Below are 21,569 nucleotides of genomic sequence, written 5' to 3'. Positions count from 1 at the left end.
AGCTGGAGGGCCACACAATGCACACCTAAAGGGTCATGAAACAGGAAAGGGGTCATTCTAAAATGAAACAAATGAAGCTCAGTGCAGGAACTGAGAGCACCCTGGACTGCAGAAATCAGAAACACCTTTCCCCTGGCAGGGAACTCTAAGTAGGTTTCGCCCTCCATGAGGTTAAAAAGAGTTTTGTCTCTGATTGGCTGTGCTTCCCCACCAAGGAAACCTGACCTCCCCCATCCCAGATCTGCCTGGGCCTATTCCTATTCCTCAGGCCCTCATGGCTGTTATAATCATCCACGTCCATTATCAGCTTTCCTCCAGGGGGTACCAAGCACCGGAAAATCACTTATCTCCTTCACTGTCAAGCCTCCCCTGATAGGCAGGCCATCAGTAATTATTTAAGCTATTTTCTAGATTTAAAAGGTGGGGGTGCGAGGTAGTCTAACATGGGTGGAGTATAGATCAAGATAGACAGGAATTGGCAATCGTTGAGGCTGGGCATTGGGCAAATAGAAGCTTATTATACTCTTTTTTTCCATTTTTGGGTATGTTTCAAATTTTCCATACTATAAAAGTTTTGAAACAAAGGTTTCAGGAGAACACAGCTACAGCTGAAAACAAAATCAGGTGCTCAACCCTCTCCATTCTGTGTCTGGACACAGAGGAATCTGGAAAGTGCTCAGATCAACAGCCTCCAGGGTTCCTGCACTCCCAGGGCAGAGATAGTATCTTCGAGGCATACACTCAGTGTCCTCAACAAACCACCTTTGAAAAATTCCCTAGAACTTTTCAGAATTATTCTGGCAAGACCCAGCTTCCCTTCTTGGCCTATAAACCCTTGTGCCTCCACAAATTACCCTGACAATCTCAACCCACTCCAAGGGCCTCTACTTCCTGTTCCAAACTACCGTGTTGAGCAATCCAGTTATTGAAATAGCTCCTGGGTGGCAGACGAGCGTCTGTTAAGCTGCTTCTCCCTCCTGCAAGTCAGAAGCAAGGGTGCTGTTATCACTTTCAAGGAGCCAAGGAACACTTTATACTTTCTTCTTCCTCTTCCTTCTAACCTCAATTTGCTCCTAATAAGAAATTGTTTTCATCATCTAAAGTGGAGTTTTTCAACCCAACCCTATGAGCATCTCAGCGTTTCCTGTTTGGCGGGCCAGCCTGTGCATTGTGGGGTGTTCAGCAGCTTCCCCGGTCTCTGCCCACTGGATGCCCATAGCATATACACTGTCCCCAGTTGCCACAACCAAAAATGTCTCGAGACACTGAAAGAGTTCCTTAGGGGGCAAAATCGCACCTGGTTGAAAACCACTGGTCTAAAAGATAGTGAAAAACCAAGATCATTGTCCTGGCAAAAAAAAAAAAAGAGATATACAGTTTATTTCCACATACACTATTAGATAACATATTTCAATGTATATATTTATAAATAGAAGAAATATCACATCCCAAGTCAGAAACACATAAAGGAACAAGAGAAAAAATGAACTCATAATGCTTGCAACTATTTCTTCTGTCTTTGTGGCTTCCTGTGTAAATCTTATTTGTTTCCTCCAGATTATGCTGTTTCCAAGCCAATGCGGACATCATTTCACAGCAAGTCCTCTCTGGAGTGCCACGCCATCTGTGTTGGGAGGGGAAACTCCTCATGAGGTGAGGTGTGCTGGCCTTCCAGCACATAGTCGACAGGTGTCACTGGAGAACAGAAGCCCCAAGAGAAGACTTCCCCAAGAAATCAGAAGAAAGCACCCGGAACACATCCTCCCGGTAGAGCTTCAAATATCAATAGATTGCCATCATGGCCAAGAAGCAAAACAAAAGGCTAAGCAAGCAGCAGGCAAGGTGACAACACCCAAGGGGAAATACTATTCTATTTCTTCATTACACAGAGGGAGTCTCCCCTCCTCAGAAGAAGAAAATCTGCTCTCTGCTCTCTGTTCTGCACAGGCCTTACACTCTCTCAGTCTATTATTCAGCTTCGGAGGATTTATATACAAAGCTGTCTCTCCCAGCTCCACTCTTAATGGCCCCCTGACCCCATGGAGATGTTAACATGTTCCTCCTCTCTGATGCTATGGACAGGCAGGTGCTGGGCACAGGGGATGCTGTCTTTTGGGCTCCATTCCTCCTGCAATCCCACTTGACTGCCTGTCTCAACCTGGATCCCCTCAATTCTAGATTCTGGCCAAGGCCCCCTAACTGATCTTCCCTTCTAACCCAGGTTTCACATGGACGATGATCTTTCAAGGGCACAAGCCAGAAGAGACCAGAATCCTTCCGCTGTATCTCGCTCCCTATCACTGGATACAATCCCAGCTTCTTTGGTGCACATTTTCAAAGCACACCAAATGCATGGCCCAGGAGGTGTCCAAGCAGGAGCAGGATGAGCATTGAGTGAAACAGGTGTGCACCCGTGGGGGATGCATCCACTGGATAGGTGGTGAAGGGAGGAAGGGAAGAGGCTGTTAGATGCAAGGACCGTAAAGTTTCCTTTTAATCCTGACTTGCCATGATGCTGGGAACTCCTAGATCTGCCATTCAGGTCCTGCCATCTGACCCCAAGCCTCCTGCAATGTGATACTAAATGATCATCCATGAATGCTCCTGAAGTAGTCCAGCACATGGTACCCCGCTTCCATAAGATAACTTCTTTTCTGCTTGTCTTTTTTTTTTTTTTCAATTACAAAGGAATGGTTTTGGCGGTAACAGAATTAAAACAGTCCTGAAATATTTTAAGATGAAGTGTCTCAATGACTGCACTCCCATGGTGACTACTTCCAAGCATACGACATGTGCCCTCCACTCCTTCTCCATAACACATACACACACAGGTACACACCTCACTCATTTGATACTTGATCTTATCCTGTGCCTTAGGGAGGAAAAGATTTAATTCTTACATGCATTGACTCATCTCTCTAGCTCCCCAAGAGGTTAAGCCTGGTTAGTTCATCTCCTTCAGTTGCAATTATCCCACCAGTGAGGAAATGGGAGGCAGGGAGCTCAGGTACCCGCTTCAAAATCACAGATTAGTTGGCAACAGAGTTAAGACCAGAAAAAGAACTCCTTTCCCAGTGTTCATTATTACACTATAAGTGCTCTTCTCCACACAGTGCAGAGCACGTTCAGGAAGCAAGTAGAAATATTACTTGGGAAAAAAATAACCTACAGAGGTAGGATAGCACAGTGGTTAAGTACCTGGACTCTGAACTCAGGCTGCTGTCATTAGGATGTAGCTGTCATTTATGTGGGGCTTCCCTCGTGGCTCAGACAGTAAAGACTCCCCCTGCAATGCAGGAGAATGGGAGTTCAATTTCTGGGTCAGGAAGATCCTCTGGAGAAGGAAATGGCAACCCAGTCTAGTATTCTTACCTGGAGAGTTCCATGGACACAGGAGCCTGGTGGGTTACAGTCCATGAGGTTGCAAAATTTACTTAACTATGTGACCTGAGTCAATCAACTGGGCCTCAATTTCATTGTCTGAAACTGGGGTAATGATAGTACCTCCTTTACAGGGTTGTTGTGAGAATTAGATAAGTTAATACCTATAAAGCACCCAAAATAATGCCTGCTACCCATGCTAATAAAATCAGCATCACAGTTCTAATATAGCCCCCAAAATACAGTAAATATTATCCTTCTTAAAATTAAGTCTGGAAAGTCAAAATTAAATCTTGTTAACTTTGTTCCTTGTTCAAAAAGAAATCAGCATGGGGGGAAAACTCACACGCTATTAGTCCACAAAAATTTAAGTGACACAGAGACTGAAATCATTTCTACAAAGAGAAATGACCTCATAATGACCTCATAGATCAAACGCATTGTAATACCTACCGTGCCAAAGAAAAAAAACCTTAACAGCCTCTAGCAGTAATTATCTAAGTAAAGTAGGCTGCAAATCTGTTGGAGAATTGTTTTTGCCATGATAATATTTCAAGTAAATTGCTGCTTCTATACTAAAAGTACTGGTGTTGCAGAACTGGCATACTAATAGAAAGATTATTAAAGAAACACTATTAAAATGAATTAGGTATTATTAAAGATTCAACACTACAACAGTGCCTGATTACAAGAGATTTCAAGCTATATTGCTTAATGGGCAGATAAAAGTGCTAATTAAGCCCACTCTTAGAGGATGTCCCTAGGCAGGTCTACAAACCACAGGCAGCAAGAGGTCTAAGGACTAAATGAGGAACCAGTAGCACCAGCCCAGTTGGATACAGTCCTACCAGGAAGATGGGGAGAGATCAGGAAGAGCCAAGGTTTTCTGCACAGAAGAGGTAACCTGGTAAAGCACACAACCATCCAACTTTTTTGAATCTCAGGATTTTTGTTTGTTTGTTTTTTTAACTGCTTTGTCAGCAACACTTCTAATTGCTCCTTTGCTTAAGTGAAGAGATCCAAATAATCCACCATAGATTGGCGACCCTTAATAAACAGTATAAGCAGGGAGAGGCAGAGAAAGCCTTGCCGTGATCACTAAAGCCTTCTCAGGCGACCAGAAAACACTGAATAGCTCTCACGGCAGCACCTCGGCCAAAAGCATCTTTCACCGCAAACCTAAAGCTCTCAGTGGTTCTTAAAAGAGTTGCTAAGCTAAAGGCATTAGCCATGTGTTTCAGGATCTATTTTGCTTTCCCCACCTTGTTAATTAACTAATCAAGGATGGCAAAGCGCCTCACAAATATAAAGTGTCAGGGAAATGCTAAGTAAATTCACCTACATGTTCTATCAACGCTCAATTAGGAAAGGCGGAAGAGCTAGAGTCTCAGCTGTCCCCAGAATGCTGCAAGCCAAGGGCCAGCTAACGTGAAGGCGAAGAGACCCGCGTACCCTGCAGCAGCCTCCAGCCCAGAGCAGGGCTCTCGGCAGGACTTCTGGAAAGGAAACCTGGGCCAGGGCCACCGGGGGCAAAGCCAAAGCTGCTGGAGAGGCGCATCCTCGCCGTTCAGCCTCCATCTCCCCGCATCGCTCAGATGTCAACAAACCCGGACCACAAAGTGAAACTTTCCGGGTCCCCACTGTCGTGCTGGGTGTCTGCCCTCTGCCTGCGAGAGCGGCGCGGGGACAGGTGTGGGGCCGAGGCTCAGGAAGGGACCCCCGCTCCCAGCCCCAGCGATTGTGTAATCGACCTGAGAAGGGGGTTCTCGGGACCAGCCCCACGCCGAGATGCGGCGGCGCGGCCCGGGGACCCGTCTGCAGGCGCGGCGCCGGGAGGTGTGAGGGGGATGGGGAGAACGGTCGTCCCGCCCCCCGGGACCGCCCCCGGGAGGCAAAGGGAGCCGCGGAGCTGACATAGCCCGGAGGGGGCGCCCGCGCTGCGGACCGCTGCCGAGCTTGGGGACGCGATGGCTCGGCAGTCCGGCCGGCCTTACCTGCGCGCCGGCCCGGCACGGCGGAAGGCGGTTCGGGATGCCGAGGCGGCGGACGGCGGTCGGCAGCGCCGGCAGCCACCGGGCCACGGCATGTAAGTAACCGCGGCGGCAGCGGCGGGCGCGGGACTGACAGCCCCAGGCCCCGCCTCCAGTCCCCGGGCCCCGCCCCCTCCGCGGCCGCGAAGCTGGCCCCGCCTTCTCCGCCCACCGCCGGGGTCAAGCTCGGTCCACCGGCCCGGGGGGGCGGGGACCTTCGCTTCCGATTGGTCCGAGAGGTAACCGCCCCGCCCACTCCCCCGCTCCATCCTTGGCCGCGAAGCGGCGCGTGCGCAGTGGCTACGATAGGCAACGCAAAGCGCCGAGTGCTGGCGTAGTTGGTCCCCCACATCTTGTGCTGGGCATCTTACTTTATCCGGCACGACTGGGAGCCGTGGGTAACCTGAAGAACCAGAAGTCAGACTCAGACTCCACGGTGAATTGTCTTTATTCACCTGTGAAGGAATCTACGGGAAAAAAAACAGAATGGGCCAGGCTCTAACCAAAGGAGACCCCCAAACTAGAAACTGCTGCAAAAAAAAAAAAAACACGTACCACTGGCTCGGATGCATCTGTGCCAGGTCTGGGGGTGCTTTATTCACGCGCTGTATTCTATCCCTGGTCAACAAGTATGATGTGTGTGCGGAGGGTCCAGCAGTTGTGAAGCGAGGTTAGGGCATTAAGGTTGTACCAACAGAGAAAGTGAGGGATGCTGAAGAAAGTAGCCCTTCTCCAGCGCCAGCTCCCTTCTCCCCAGCCCCTCCCTATATCTGTCACTGCTCCCTCTGCGTCACCCTCAGCCTGTAAACAAGACCAAGTCTCTCCGAACAAGAGTCAATTTTGACCCAGTCATTCCACTCCAAGTACTACTCAAGGGAATATGTCTACCCGATAACTTGTACACAAATGTCATAATGACCCAAAAGCATATTCATAATAACCCAAAAGTCAAACAGTCGAACACACATTGTTTGATGACTGGATAAACAAATTATGATTTATCCATACAGTGAAATTTCTCTGGGCTATGAAAAGAACTGAAGTACTGATTCCTGCTATAATTTGGACGAACCTGAAAACTAAGTGAAAGAAGCCAGGCACAAAAGATCAGATTGTATATAAGTCCACTTGTATGAAGTATCCAGAATAGGCAAATCTATAGAGACAAGAAATAGGTTGGTGGCTGCCAAAGGCTGGGGGAAGGGAAAATGGAGAGTGATTGCAAATGGGCATGGAGTTTCTTCTATGGTAATGAAAATGTTCTGGAGATAAGAGTGACGATGGCACAATTTTGTGGATATATTTTAAAATACCACTGAATAATACATTTTAAAAGAGTGAATGTTATGATATGTGAATTATCTCAATTTAAAAAAAAAAAACCGAACTACAGTTTTAAAAAACCCACACCTAACTACCTTGAGGCTGTACGCCTTCCAGTTAGCATGCACTTTCCCAGCGTTTCTCATCCAAGATTCTTGCAAGCGTGGTCTGCATGTTTTTATTCCTACTTCCTTATCTCCCATTTATGTTAATTCCATAGAATGTGGCTTCTGCCTGCACTAGAGCTCAAAGCTGCTCTCTCCTTAAATCCTGCAGCTTTCAATGACTCTGAACGTTCCCAGTTCTCCCCCTTCTCTCCATTCTATCTTTTGACCTTCCTTTCCTTGGCAAACCTATTTTAAATATTGATGTTTTCCATGGCTCATCACAAAATCCTTCCTAGGTTCTACCATCCACGTCCATGAGTTCAATTGCTGTGCTTCAAATTTATACGTCCATCTGATGTCCCACAGGTTTCTCAAACTCGATGTGTCCTAAGTAATTTAGGACAACCCACAACCCCCAATCCCCCACGCTACTGTCTTTCTAATAGTGATATCTATCGCTGTGTGCTGGGACCTGGAAATCATCCTGGATTCTTCCCTCATTCTTCTATAGTCAACCACCAGTCTTTATCCAGTTCAGTTCAGTTCAGTTCAGTTCAGTTCAGTCGCTGAGTCGTGTCCGAATCTCTGCAACCCCATGAATCGCAGCAGGCCTCCCTGTCCATCACCAGTTCCTGGAGTTCACCCAAACTCATGTCCATCGAGTCGGTGATGCCATCCAGCCATCTCATCCTCTGTCGTCCCCTTTTCCTCCTGCCCCCAATCCCTCCCAGCATCAGAGTCTTTTCCAGTGAGTCAACTCTTCACATGAGGTGGCCAAAGTACTGGAGTTTCAGCTTTAGCACCATTCCTTCCAAAGAAATCCCAGGGCTGATTTCCTTTAGAATGGACTGGTCGGATCTCCTTGCAGTCCAAGGGACTCTCAAGAGTCTTCTCCAACACCACAGTTCAAAAGCAACAATTCTTTGACGCTCAGCTTTCTTCACAGTCCAACTCTCACATCCATACATGACTACTGGAAAAACCATAGCCTTGACTAGATGGACCTTTGTTGGCAAAGTAATGTCTCTGCTTTTCAATATGCTGTCTAGGTTGGTCATAACTCTCCCTCCAAGGAGTAAGCGTCTTTTAATTTCATGGCTGCAGTCACCATCTGCAGTGATTTTGGAGCATCCCAAAATAAAGTCTGACACTGTTTCTACTGTTTCCCCATCTATTTCCCATGAAGTGATGGGACCGGATGCCATGATCTTCGTTTTCTGAATGTTGAGCTTTAAGCCAACTTTTTCACTCTCCACTTTCACTTTCATCAAGAGGCTTTTTAGTTCCTCTTCCCTTTCTGCCATAAGGGTGGTGTCATCTGCATATCTGAGGTGATTGATATTTCTCCCTGCAATCTTGATTCCAGCTTGTGTTTCTTCCAGCCCAGTGTTTCTCACAATCTACTCTGCACAGAAGTTAAAAAAGCAGGGTGACAATATGCAGCCTTGACGTACTCCTTTTCCGATTTGGAACCAGTCTGTTGTTCCATGTCCAGTTCTAACTGTTGCTTCCTGACCTGCATATAGGTCTACTTTATCCAGTAGATGTCCTTAAATCCCACTGTTCTTCTCTGTTGCTACTACCATAGCACTGGCCCACATTCCCTCATAATTTAATTCTCTTCGTCTTTTGTCTCCTTCACATCCATCCATACAGGACTACTGGAAAAACCATAGCCTTGACTAGACGGACCTCATAATTTAATTCTCTTCATCTTTTGTCTCCTTCAAATTCAGCTCCCAAACAGCTGTTAAGGTAGTTGCCCACTGCTGCAGCTGACATAGTGAGCATTCCTCTTTCTTATGATGGTGATTAGTCGCTCAGTCATGTCCAGCTCTTTGCAACCCCGTGCACTGTAGCCTGCCAGGCACCTCTGTCCATGGACTTCTCCAGGCAAGAATACAGGAGTGGGCTGCCATTCCCTTCTCCAGAGTATCTTCCAGACCCAGGGATTGAACCTGGGCCTCCTGCATTACAGGCCGATTCTTTACCATCTGAGCCACCAGGAAAGCCCTCTTATGATACTAATACTCTGATTTTGCTTTAAGAACTCACCCTTCCCCTCCCTTGGTGAGACTGCTAATCAAGATGCCTACTTTACCTGGTTCTGGCTCAATGTGCCCTCGAGCAATACAGCATCCTTCTTCTAAAATTTGAATAAAATAATAGTAAAAAGAAAAAATGAAGGTGTTTGCACCTGATTTTCCCTGACCAAGGAGACTGCCAGTCAATTCCTGATAATTCTGTCCTGGGAAGTCCTTTCAGAGCCTGGGTGCTGTAGCTTTTCCTTCAGTTTTCTGAATGAATCCCATAGCTCTCCAGTGAATTCCATTTTTGGAGGTTAACCAGCCATAGAACCCAGGGCATACAGTAATACGTTTAAGACACAAACCATGCCTTTCCCTACCTAAAACAGTCTAGAGGCATCCTATCCCCATGGGATAGACTCCAAGCTTCTTGACCCAGTCCCTGCCTGCCCCTCGTCTTCTTTCTCTGCTCCCTGTCTGACCCTTCCAAATTACTTGGGGTTTCATGAAAATTTGCTGTAAGGCTTCAGGCCTCAACATTTTTGAGTGCCCTCTGTAGAATAGCCTTTCCTATTTTCCCCCAGCTAACTTCAACCATTCTTTAAGGAGTTCTTCAGAAAGCCTTCCCTACTCTCAAGATTCTGCTTCCTTCATGTCCTCAAGCATCCTGCTCTTCCAGCTGTTACTACACTTAAGGCTGTAGTATTTTACTTACCTATTTAATTACCTTCCTCTACCACTAAACTTGGCATTCCTAAGGGCTGTACCCTTCTCTGTCATATCCTTAGTGCCTGGCACTAAGTGCCTGGCATGGCAGGTGCTCAGACCTTTTTTTTCTCCTTCTTTGCCGCTATAATTCCTGAATAAGTGAAATGGATCTCACTGAGGGACATTAACAAGCATTTTCCCCAGAGACATGAAAAGCAGAAATTCGGGCCTAAAGCACCTCATAAAGTTGCCCCCAAACTGTATTCCAACTCCAAAAAATGTTCCAGAAGATGGCTAAAATCTCAATATGATTAAAGTGTATTTATTTAAATAACACAGGTCTCATCTCTAAAATCTACCCAGTTTCTCCTGAAAGCCTTCATGGCTTAATGAGATGCAAAATTAAGTAACTTAGACAATTGTATTCATTATTGTGACTAAATAGCAAGGTGGTTTTTCTTGTAATCATAGCTGAAGAATAAACAACATGAAATGCAAATCCATAGTTCCATCTTGATGTCTACTGTGAAACATGTACTACCTTAAGAGGAATTATAGAACCAGCCATATGCCGATGTTGACTGAAAAGAGCTGGGTTCTAGTTTCAACTTAGCCATGACCATCTACTTGACCTTGGGTAAGTCATTGCTCTTGGATGCTTGCAGTCAGACTCTCCAATATCTATTCCTCCACTGTCCCACCACCAGAACCACAAAATTTCTTTGGAAAACCACTTTTTCTCCATTCAAATCCATAGGGTCTCCCCTAACCTGACCCCGAGCTTCCCTAGTGGCTCAGACAGTAAAGAATCCGCCTGGGAGACCTGGGTTCGATCCCTGGGTTGGGAAGATCCCCAGGAGGAGAGCATGGCAACCTACTCCAGTATTCTTGCCTGGAAAATCCCCATGGACAGAGGAGCCTGGCGGGCTACAGTCCATGTGGTCGCAAAGAGTTGAACATGACTGGGGGACTAAGCACACACAACCTGATCCCAAACCCCAGTAGCTTAAATCTGTCGTTACACATCATTTAGCTACAGAAATTAGTTCAAAGGCAGACGTGAAGTTCAGTCAAAGCAATGAGATTTGAGAAGATAGTTTCAAGGACTTCTGAAAAAAAGAAGATTCCTCTCCTCTATAGCTCCTATCAATTATATAAGGTCTAGAATTAATGAAACCACATGTGACAACAAGGATAGGGACTAGATTGCCAGACAGTGAATGAGTACTGAGAAATGCATATGAGAAAATGGAAAATAAACACAACCTCAGCTACACTGTTGAGTAGAGAGCAACTAGATCAAGCCACACCTGAAACTGTTGGCCCAAACTTTCCAGTTATATGAATAAATTCCCTACATTGTTGGAGTTTGGTTTTCTGTCTATAACATAAATTGTCCTAACAATAACACTTAACAACCTCTGTGGGTCTCCATATTCTCATAAATAAAAGTAATATGAATAATCTCTAGGAATTTGCCAGCTCTCACATCCTGAGTCTCCAAAGGGTTAATATATTTATAAAGATGTAAGTGCATTATAATTTACTAGTAAGCACTAAGGAAATTAAGACTTTATAATTTAACCCAACAAAAGATAGCTGAGGCTAAGAATACAAACAAAAATCCTTAATCTTTAACCTATGCCAAGGGTTACCCTGATCTCCACCCTCTCCCACTATACTTCAGCCACTTATTCCTATACTCTGAGAATATCTATTGAAGAAGGGGTGATCTGGAAAGAAAGCACCTAGGTGGTCCTGCTTTAGAATACCTCGGATTCTTGTTGGTGATGCCCACGGCCTTGGACCCCTTGTTCAGATTCTAACCTCTTCTATTTGAACTCTTTGACCTGAGCCCTTCCATGTGCCTTCTCTCTCTTCCCAGATCTGACCTCTGAGTCATATTTTTCACTTGCCAGCCTTCCCTCACATCTGCATTCCCAGCCCTGACCACCTTCAATCAGCCGGAAGTGGTGATATATTAACCAACAATTCCAGAGCACAGATTCGTTTATTTGTAGAAACAGGACCTAGAGGAAGGAGACTGGGATGCTTATTTAATGGAGGAGAGCCACTTAATAAAAGAGATTAAGCACCTTGGAAGCCCAAAGGGTTGAGCAAATTGTTTGATACACTGCACCAGCGATTATGTGTGAAAGGTTTCACGTACTGGATATGTAGCTCATTTACAATAATGCATTTGGACATGCAATTGTAGTCAACATTCTAATTTGAAAAAGCATTGTCTGGGTCCTTGTTACGTATGGCACTGGGGCTAAAGGCACTGGGAACCCCAGGAAGAGGCGATGTGGAAAGAATCCAGGTTGCTTTTCTGGAAATGGAAATTAAGAGCATGCTGCTAATGAAGTTTGTCCTTTGTTCTGGCTTTTCAAGATTCATGGGGAAAGGTCTTCAGCACAATTTTGATTGATTCCTTTAACATTTTATGACCAGATCACCTTTGTATACTGAGACAATTAAGACAATGTTCCTGTCTTCCAGGAGCTCAGGAACTGGGGCAGGAAATGGCCACTGGATTAGACAGGTTACAGCACGGGCTCATTTGAACAGAAAACCCATCAGCAAGGGAGTCCAGAGGATACGGTTTATAGGGATCAGCCTCCCGGGAAAAGAATAAACAGAGAAGGTGGATAGTGATGTTATTTAGTCACTAAGTCTCGTCTGCTCTGCTGCAACCCCATGGACTATAGCCCTCCAGGCTCCTCTATCCATGGGATTTCCCAGGCAAGAATACTGGAGATACTGGAGTGGGTTGCCATTTCCTTCTCCAGGGGAATCTTCCTAACCTAGGGATCAAACCTGTGTCTCCTGCATTGGCAGGCAGATTCTTTACCAGTGAGCCACGAGGGAAGACAGGAGAATGGATATAGCAGCATAAATATAGAATAATCAGTTCACTCTACCCCACTTACCATCCAGCTTCCATTTTTGCTTTTCATTTGAGTGATAATAATCTCATCCCAAACACAAGGAAACACAAGTGTCATCAGCCACTGTATTATCATTGGTGATGTCTAGTTTACTCCCACCTGGGATCTAAATTTTGTGGTTAGGTACCACCAGTATTCTTCATATAAAGTAATTTGGAAGGAGGAAGAGAAAAAAGGAATAAATTAACATAAATATGACAATTAGAGTCACCACTTCTATAACTTGTCTTGAAGCCAGAGCTCATAATAAATCATGACTTCCTTCTTCAATTATCCATTCTGTGTTCATCTTACCCTCTACCAGCAGCTCAGCTGGTAAGGAGACCCAATCTTCATCTCAAAGTAACTGAACCCTTACTAATCCTCTCTGAGCTGGGTTGCCAGTTTTCCACTGAACTTTATTACTGGAATACATTCTATAATGTGACCCCATGAACCCTTTGGGTTCCAAGCAGTTTTTTCAGCCCTAGTACATAGCAGAAACCTGATTTCCTCTTGACAGTCAGGACAGTGATCCACTTGTTTTCCTGTTGATTCAGTGGCATGGGGAGTCCCCAAATGGTCAGGGACAAGCTCAGCTTCCAATTCATCAGAACCAATGCTGCATTGCATGGTGGGAATACTCTTCTCTTAGAACCAACACCCCAAACCTGTGAAGTCCAAGATCACAAAGAAAGAAGTTCTATTAAGGAGAGTGTTCATTGTAATTGTTATAAGGACCACTCCTAAACCTTCCCTTTTGGTTCCTAGCCCATGTGCTTTTTGTTGCCATGGTGACAGCACCAGCTATTGATAGCTGATTTAAAGCCTATACTGCATCCTACAGGTAAGCTCAAGCCTTGCATGGGATCACATCCCAGATGGCTTACTGGCCCCTCGCTACGGACACCTCAGAGGCCTTATATTGAAGATGACAGAGATGCTGTCAGTCTTTTTTCCTGTATGACAATATGGAGCAGAGTTGCCTGCAGATTTCAGAATTACTATATATGAAAGAAATGCATGCCTGTGTTCTTTAAGCCATTCTCTTTGCGGGGGGGGGGGGTAGTGGGGAGGGAGCATCACTTTGACTCTAACTAAGATAGCAATCATGGCTATTAGCATGGCCCCAGCTTGCGCTCTTTTTGACTGCATTGCAGGGGTGGGAGTGATGGCGGGGGAGGGGTGGGTACGGGGCAGGGAGTGTAGAAAGAGGAGAGCCTCTGACACTGTAACCCGTGCTCAAATCACCCGTTTGCTGTACATTCCCCACAGGGCAATGCTATGCCTCAGCAAACTTCCCGTGGGCTTCACTTTCAGGCACTGCTGTTGCTCAAGTGTTCTCCTTCAATGTCAGAGGGAAGACTGGGATACTCGGATGGTGGTACGACTGCTTGAACCTGCTCTGACTCACTCCGGCCCCATCCAGTCCACTGACTCTCCACTCTCAGCAGCACTACTGGGGTCCTGCTTTTTCTCTGTCTTGAACAGGTGAAGGGGTGGGCAGTGATCTGCCCTGAGAGAGAGAGAAAGAATTCAACTCAGCTAAAAGGCTTTCTCCTCACCTATCCCAGCCTCCTACCTAGCCCTCCCCAGTTCTGTGTGGTTGTTAATCCTTACAGAGACACCCAACTACGTTCTGTCTCCCTGGGGGAGCCTCACCATCTTTCTGATGGTTTCTCAGATACATCATCCTCCTTCTTCCTTCTGTGGCTTTGTCGGGGAAAAGCTGAGTAACCAGTGCTGGTTCCCTGTCCTGTGCTGAGATGAGGTTTCAGAGGTAGTGGGGAGACAGGTCATGAAGAAGGAGGTGGTGGGAGGAGAAGGAGGTAGCGGAAGGAGGTGAAGATAAATAGGAAGGTGTTTGCATAGCATATGATTTCATTTATATGCAATTTCCAAAATAGATCAATTTCGGAAAGAGAAAGAATGCATGCCGACGAACGGTTTCCAGGGGCTCCAGGGAGGCAGGGATGGGGAGTGACTGCTTCATGGGTGGGAGGGTGGTGAAAATGTTCCAGAACTAGACAGCGGTAATAGTTGCACAACACTGTGAGTGTACTAAATGCCACTGAATTGTATACTTAAAAATGGCTAAAATGGTGCATTTCATGTTATGTGAATTTTATCACAATAAAAATAATAGGCTGTTGTACTTTAATTGGACAGAGAAGACACACTCAAGAGTTCCAGGGTGACTCTGATGGAGACCAGAGTAAACAGAGCTGTAAGAAATTATTTGACCTCAGAGTCCTTCTTGGAGCACCTGTTCCCTCGAACATAGGGACCAATCAGGATGAATGAGAGTTAGGGAGAGAGCGGGATGAGTAAAGGATGCTGACTCCAGAAAGGATAGAAGAGCAGACATCTGGGCCAGGCACCTTTCCTGGATTCTCCTAATGTCATGAATTTCTGTTGTTTTTGTTCATTTGTTTGTTTCTGATTCCTCAGCATTCTGTCACCTCCTTATCTGGGAAAAATTCAAAGCAAGCAAGCAGGAAGTGAGTGGGTGGACTCCTCCTTTGTAAATCTTGGCCAGAGGCAGGGACCTTCCTCCTAGTCCTCAGTCTGAGAAGGTCCAAGACTTTTCCTCTAAGCCTCATACCCCTGCTAACCATGCTGAACCTCAGACATCTCATCCCGCTCAGCTGATGAGCTATTCCTTCTGGAACTTCAAATCATGGAGAATGATGCAAAGACACAAAAGTAGGAGACTCACAACACCAAGCTCAAGGATGAGAATTCACTGGAGGCAGCACTGGACTGAGTGTGGGGCTTTGGCATTGAAGTCCAGGGGCATCTGCACCAAGCAGCATCTCCACTACACTGACCTTGAGGGTGACCTTGACTGTGGTAGCCACGGACCACCCTCTTGTCATGGTTATCTTCCCAGACTTGTTTGCCAGCCTCCCTTCAGTTCTCAAGCTACCTGACACCCTTCCAGTAAATCCTTGACTGCTGCAGTTAGCCAGCACTCGTTTCTGTTACTTGTAACTAAGAAGCCTGGAACATGGATGTAGCCTTATTGCCTCCCTTCCAAACAGAAAACTTGGTGTGTCCCAATTAAATGCAGACGGCTTCTTGCAAAGCCGAAGTGCTCTCTGCACCTTGATTGTTGTGTGTGTGTGTAAGAGTGTGTGTATTTCACTTTAAACATTACAGATGTGAAAACAAAATGCATTTCCAGGCACTGTAACTATGGTGATGGGCAGAAAGAGCATTGCTCTAGCAATTAGAAGACCAGGCCATACCAGTAACGCATCCTCGGGCAAGTCAGCTTCTTCTTTATGAGGGCTGACATGATTTGTGAGCCCTTCTTCAGTACTTGAGATTCTGTAATTCAGGAAATGCAAAGGAAATCATTTATATTAGCAATGTGCCTGGGAAAACAAAGTATTCTTTCTCTCAAAGAGGTTCCGTCTGAATCAGTGTCATACAGTGAAGACAACCTCAGTTGTCAATCTTGACTTCATCTATTAAGCGAGGCAGAGTCTTGCAGACAAGCAATAGAAGTTAACAAAAGTCTCATCTCCCTGTGGGGCAGACCATCTGCAGTAATCATACTAGTGAGAGTTCTCGCGTGGAGCTCTCATGTAATCCCTGTGATAAGCCCGTGGAGGAAGTGCTATTTTATAGATGAAATAGCAGAGGCACAGAGAGGTTAGGGAATTTGCCCAGGGTCCACACAGCTAGTCGGTGACAGAACCAGGATTCAAACTCAAAGGTTCTGGCTCCAGAATCCAACTGCTGTGTGTGTGTGTGTGTGTGTGTGTGTGTGTGTTAAAATACACATAACACAAAATTCACCATTTTAGCCATTTCAAGGTGTACAATTCAGTGGCATTTAGTACACTGATAGAATCCATGCTTTTAACGTGACACTATGCTGCCAAAACTATACGTCATATTACTAAGCCATAAAAAAGGAATAAAATCATGCCACTTGCAGCAACATGGACGGACCTAAAGATTATCATATTAAGTGAAGTAAGCCAGAGAAAAACAAATATATGATATCACTTATGTATGGAATCTAAAACAATGATACAAATGAACTTATTTATAAAACAGAAATAGACTCACATTCATAGAAAACAAACTTATGGTTACCAAAGCGATAAGTGGGGAGGCATAAATTAGATGCTTGACATTAACAGGTACACATTAATATATACAAAATAGGTAAACAAGGATTTACTGTGTAGCTCAAGGAACCAAACTCAATATCCACTAATAACCTACAGTAGAAAAGGAGGGGTAGATAGATATGTGTACATATAACTGAATCACTTTGCTATACATTTGAAACTAACACAACATTGTAAATTAGCTATATTTTAATTTTTAACAATGATATATGTCATCAAGCAAATAAACCCAATTTATCTTCAGTTTTACAGACTGAGAGACTAGGAGGTGCAGCAGTCAGTTCTTTGATCCACTCCCCTAAATTCGATGGTAGCAGTAATTTCCCAGTGACAGTTACAGAGCTGTGGTGTGATTCGTGGTATCAGGCAGCTTCTACTTCTAATCCACTCTTTGCCTCCTTAAAGGCAGCATCTAGTCTTTTTGGATAATTTTATTTATCTTTTGGCTGTGCTGGGTCCTCATTGCTATGTGGCCTTCTCTCTAGTTGCAGTGAGTGGGGGCTACTCTCTAGTTATGGGAGGACTTCTAATAGCAGTGGCCTCTCTTATTGCTGAGCACAGAGTCTAGGGTGTGCAGGCGTCAGTAGTTGTTGCAGTCGTTGTGATTTCCAGGCTGTAGAGCACCAGCTCAATAGTTGTAGCTCACATGCTCAGTTGCTTCGCAGCATGTGAGATATTCCCAGGGATCAAACCCCTGTCTCCTGCATTAGCAGACAGATTCTTTACCACTGAGCCACCAGGGAAAGCCCGGCTGCATCTAATCCTAGTAAATCGCAAAAGATGAGTTTCCTTCTCACTTTAATGTTTCAGTGGAGGATCTAGCAAGAGAACACTTCCTCTGAGGGCTGGTCCCACCTTTTAACAACATCCCTTCTTCAGAAAGTCCTGACCTACATCCTCTTTCACATTTGGAAACTTTCAACTTTAATCCTGACTTTGGGGACAGAGGGGAAGGTGTTGAAACAAGATGATCTCCCTCTGCAGTGATCCTGCATGTTGATAGAATATCTGAATCACCAAAAGCTGACTATGTGTGGCTTTGGGCAAATGATCAAGCTTCTCGGTAGTCATTGAGAAGCTGTGACACCCATTCACTCAACAACTATTGATGTCATCTGTTTGTGGCAGCGCTAAGATGAACCCTGGAAGCAGAGAGGGTTGGAGGGGTCACCGGGAGCGGGGAGGTAGTGGGTGGGCAGCCAGTGGTTCTCAGCCTTGTTGGGCCAAAAGTCACCTAATGGAGCTTCTCAAAATACAGTGTTCACTCTCACTGGATTCTGATATCTGAGTGGAGGCTGAGGTGGTAAGTGAACTTGAGGGACACATGCTTCAAAAACTCTGTTGCATGAAAGGTACCAACTTCCAGATATAAGACTAATAAGTACCAGGAATGTAATGTACAAGTTGATAAATATAACTAACACTGCTGCATGTTATTCATGAAAGTTATTGAGAGTCAATTGTAAGAGTTCTCATCCCAAGGGAAAATTTTTCTCTATTTCTTTAATCTTGTATCTCTATAAGAGGATGGATGTTCACTAAACATTATGATAATCATTTCATAATATATGCAGGTCAAATCATTATACTGTACATCTTAAACTTATACAGTGCTACATGTCAATATTATCTCAATAAAACTGGAAGAAAAAAAATTCAACTTTTAAAAAGTCTCTCTTATTTCATCTTCCTTATCCTGCCCCCTTGCCATCCACCACTACCCAACATCTCACCCCCAAAACATTTATTCTTTCAGAACCATTGGAATTCATAATCTCTGAAACTGCTTTGAGCTCAGAGTAAGATTCTGCAGTAAGATTCTGTGGTTCATTCATTAATATACTTCTCAAGTCAACATTTACTGAGTGCTTCCTGTGTGCCAAGCACTGGAGATCCAGGCACTAGGATAAGACCAAAGTAGATACCGTCCTTAACCCCAGGAAGCTCTCCATCTGGTTGGTGCAGACAGACAAACAAACCAACAGCATGTATATAACATGAGGCTCCTGGAACACAGGGGAGCAAAATTTTATGAATTGCTGCTGCTGCTGCTAAGTCGCTTCAGTCGTGTCCGACTCTGTGCAACCTCATGGACGGCAGCCCACCAAGCTCCTCCGTCCATGGGATTCTCCAGGCAAGAACACTGGAGTGGGTTGCCATTTCCTTCTCCAATCCATGAAAGTAAAAAGTGAAAGTGAAGTCGCTCAGTCGTGTCCTACACATAGCGACCTCATGGACTGTAGCCTACCAGGCTCCTCCGTCCATGGGATTTTCCAGGCAAGAATACTGGAGTGGGGTGCCATCACCTTCTCCTTTATGAATTGAATGCCCCTCAAATTTCATTCTCCAGAATAAATGATTCCTTTGTCTTCTTTTCAGAGTTCCTATTTGCTGATGATCAAACACAATCAGGTAAGAAACATCTGACGAGCCCTAACCCTAATGCATCTACCTTCCTTCTGGTTTCAGATACAAGGACCATCCTCTCAAGCATCTCGCACCAGTCACAAACCCTGCATGCTAACACTCCTCTACCCAAAGGCCATTTTAATGAGGAGCTCAGTTCAGGCATCACTATAGAACATTAATATTCATGGTTAGTATTTGTAAAAAGCCTTTATTTCAATCTTTTTTTTCTGTTGAGGGGGATGTCTTAAAGTAGCCAGAAATTCCCAATTCCTCTATATCCTCCCTGGGCCTCTATTTTCAAGGGTTTTTGTTTTTTTGTTTTTTGGCTTCCATTATTTCATCAGAGTTGGCAAGGAAAGTTAGTTCTGCTCCTGTCCAAATGTTAAATGGATACTCATGTGTCTCTTTGCCACATTGGTATAATTAATTTTATTGCAAATAGGATTTTTCTTTTTTTCTCCTTTGCATGCAAATGTGGTACCCTTTCAGTGTTTGCATAATAGCAGTAATTCTTTCATTTGTACAAAAGGACATGCATTATTTTGGCAGATAGATGGAGCTTTGATGGAGAGATTATTACATTTCCAAAAGCAAAGAGAATAAATCAGAATTTAGCCAGACGCTGACTACACACCCCCTCCCCCCAGCTGCACTTTTCATCCACTAAATGTCTGACACACTACACTTTCCTCCCAGATAATAAACCTTCCAGCCAGCAAGTAGTTCTCCACCCTTTGCCCTGCTCACCTGGGTTTTCCTGCACGCTGGCTTCTGTTTGGGTTTGGCCAATGGGAGGCAGCAGCATGAAAAGGGAGGGTGGAAATAGAGAAAGGCTGGGGTAATTACTCCTCATCTTCTTTCCTTGCTTGCTGGAGCTCGGGCAGTGGTTGTGCACCCCCTTGAGACCACAGTCCAACTCTCACTGGACTTTGGTAAGCCCCTTCCTTCTTCTCACTGCTCCAGCCTAGCCCTGGGAACCTCACTACCCTACGCTGGCTAACCCTGCCCACATCTAAATGATCGTTTATGCTCAACCCCTTAGAGTGAGCCATCTCCTTGCTTCCAGGACACTGAGAAAATCACCACATTCTTAAGATGTCGCTTAGCTCACTATGAACACACTCACACACACACACACACACAGATACACACACACACACATGCATAGCACAGGGAAGCCTCAAACCACTGAGATATGGAGGCATCTATATGACTTCACAGAGTTTTTAGGAATCCCATCAAGCAGAAGAGGCCTCTTCCCTTGATGTGTCCAGATTCACTGAAGTCATGTAGAAACAGGCAATATCTGATGTTTTGCCTGGCTGTCACTGGTCCCCTTTTTAGCACAGTCCCCTGATTTTCCTTGAGGAGCCATCTCATCCCTTCTCTCGATACGTGTGATTGGGTGGGGCTGTTCTCACCCTCAGCTCAGAAGAAATAGAGATCTTAGCTTGGCCACTCAGAACATCACCTCCCTCAGGCCCTAGTGTTGGTTCAGGGATGGGCATGGGATCTAAGCCAGGCCAATGAAAACCACTAGGATGAAATTCTGGGAATTTGCCGGGGGCAGCTAGGGAAAAGGATGCTTTTCTGCCTCTGAGGTTGCTAGGGACATAAACTGAAGCTTTGGTGGCCATCTGCCATGAGGCACAGAGCCTGCCTGAGAAGTGAACAATCACAGAGGAAGCAGAGCTAGCAAGTGAAGAGAGACAAACTGGGCTCCGAGCACATGATTTGAGCCCTGGATCAAGCTAGCAAAATGTTCTGTTTTTTAATTTACTTAGGCTGAGTTTCTGTCACTTGCAACTGAAAGGATCCTAACAAGTACATTAAAGATAGACCTTCTTTATAAACTAGGAACCATTGTGGACTAGGTATAGAGAAGAAAACAGAATTGACTATTGTGTGCCCTAGAATAGAGCACATATAAGTGTAGGCTAATCTATTTAATTCTCAAAATAACTGTTCATCTAAGTTGAGGAACTTACCAAGTGCTACACAATTAGCATATGGCAGGGTCAAGTTCAAACCGAGGATGGTCTACTCGCAAAGTTGCACATCTACTCTGATGTGACGCCATCATCACCATGATCTTTCTCTTCCTCCTTGCCAGCATCATCCTCTGAGGAAGCAAGCTGCCAGGATCTGGATTACAGAACAGGAAGTTGAGTCTCCTGGCCACTAGAAATCACAGACCCTGACACATATGTTGTTATTATTGTTGTTGTGCAGTTGCTAAGTCCTGTCTGACTCCTTGTGACCCCATGGATTGCAGCAAACCAGGCTTCCCTGTCATTCACTGTCTCCCAGAGTGTGCTCAAATTCATGTCCATTGAGTCAGTGATGCCATCCAACCATCTCATCCTCTGTCGCCCCCTTCTCCTTTGGCCTTCGATCTTTCCCAGCATCAGGGTCTTTTCCAATGAGTCAGTTCTTCACATCAGGTGGCCAAAGTATTGGAGCTTCAGCTTCAGCATCAGTCCTTCCAATGAATATTAATTGTTGA

The sequence above is a fragment of the Oryx dammah genome, unplaced genomic scaffold, assembly GCF_014754425.2.
Source record: "Oryx dammah isolate SB20612 unplaced genomic scaffold, SCBI_Odam_1.1 HiC_scaffold_28, whole genome shotgun sequence".
Classification (NCBI taxonomy): domain Eukaryota; kingdom Metazoa; phylum Chordata; class Mammalia; order Artiodactyla; family Bovidae; genus Oryx; species Oryx dammah.
Note: the sequence above shows the minus strand (reverse complement) of the source record.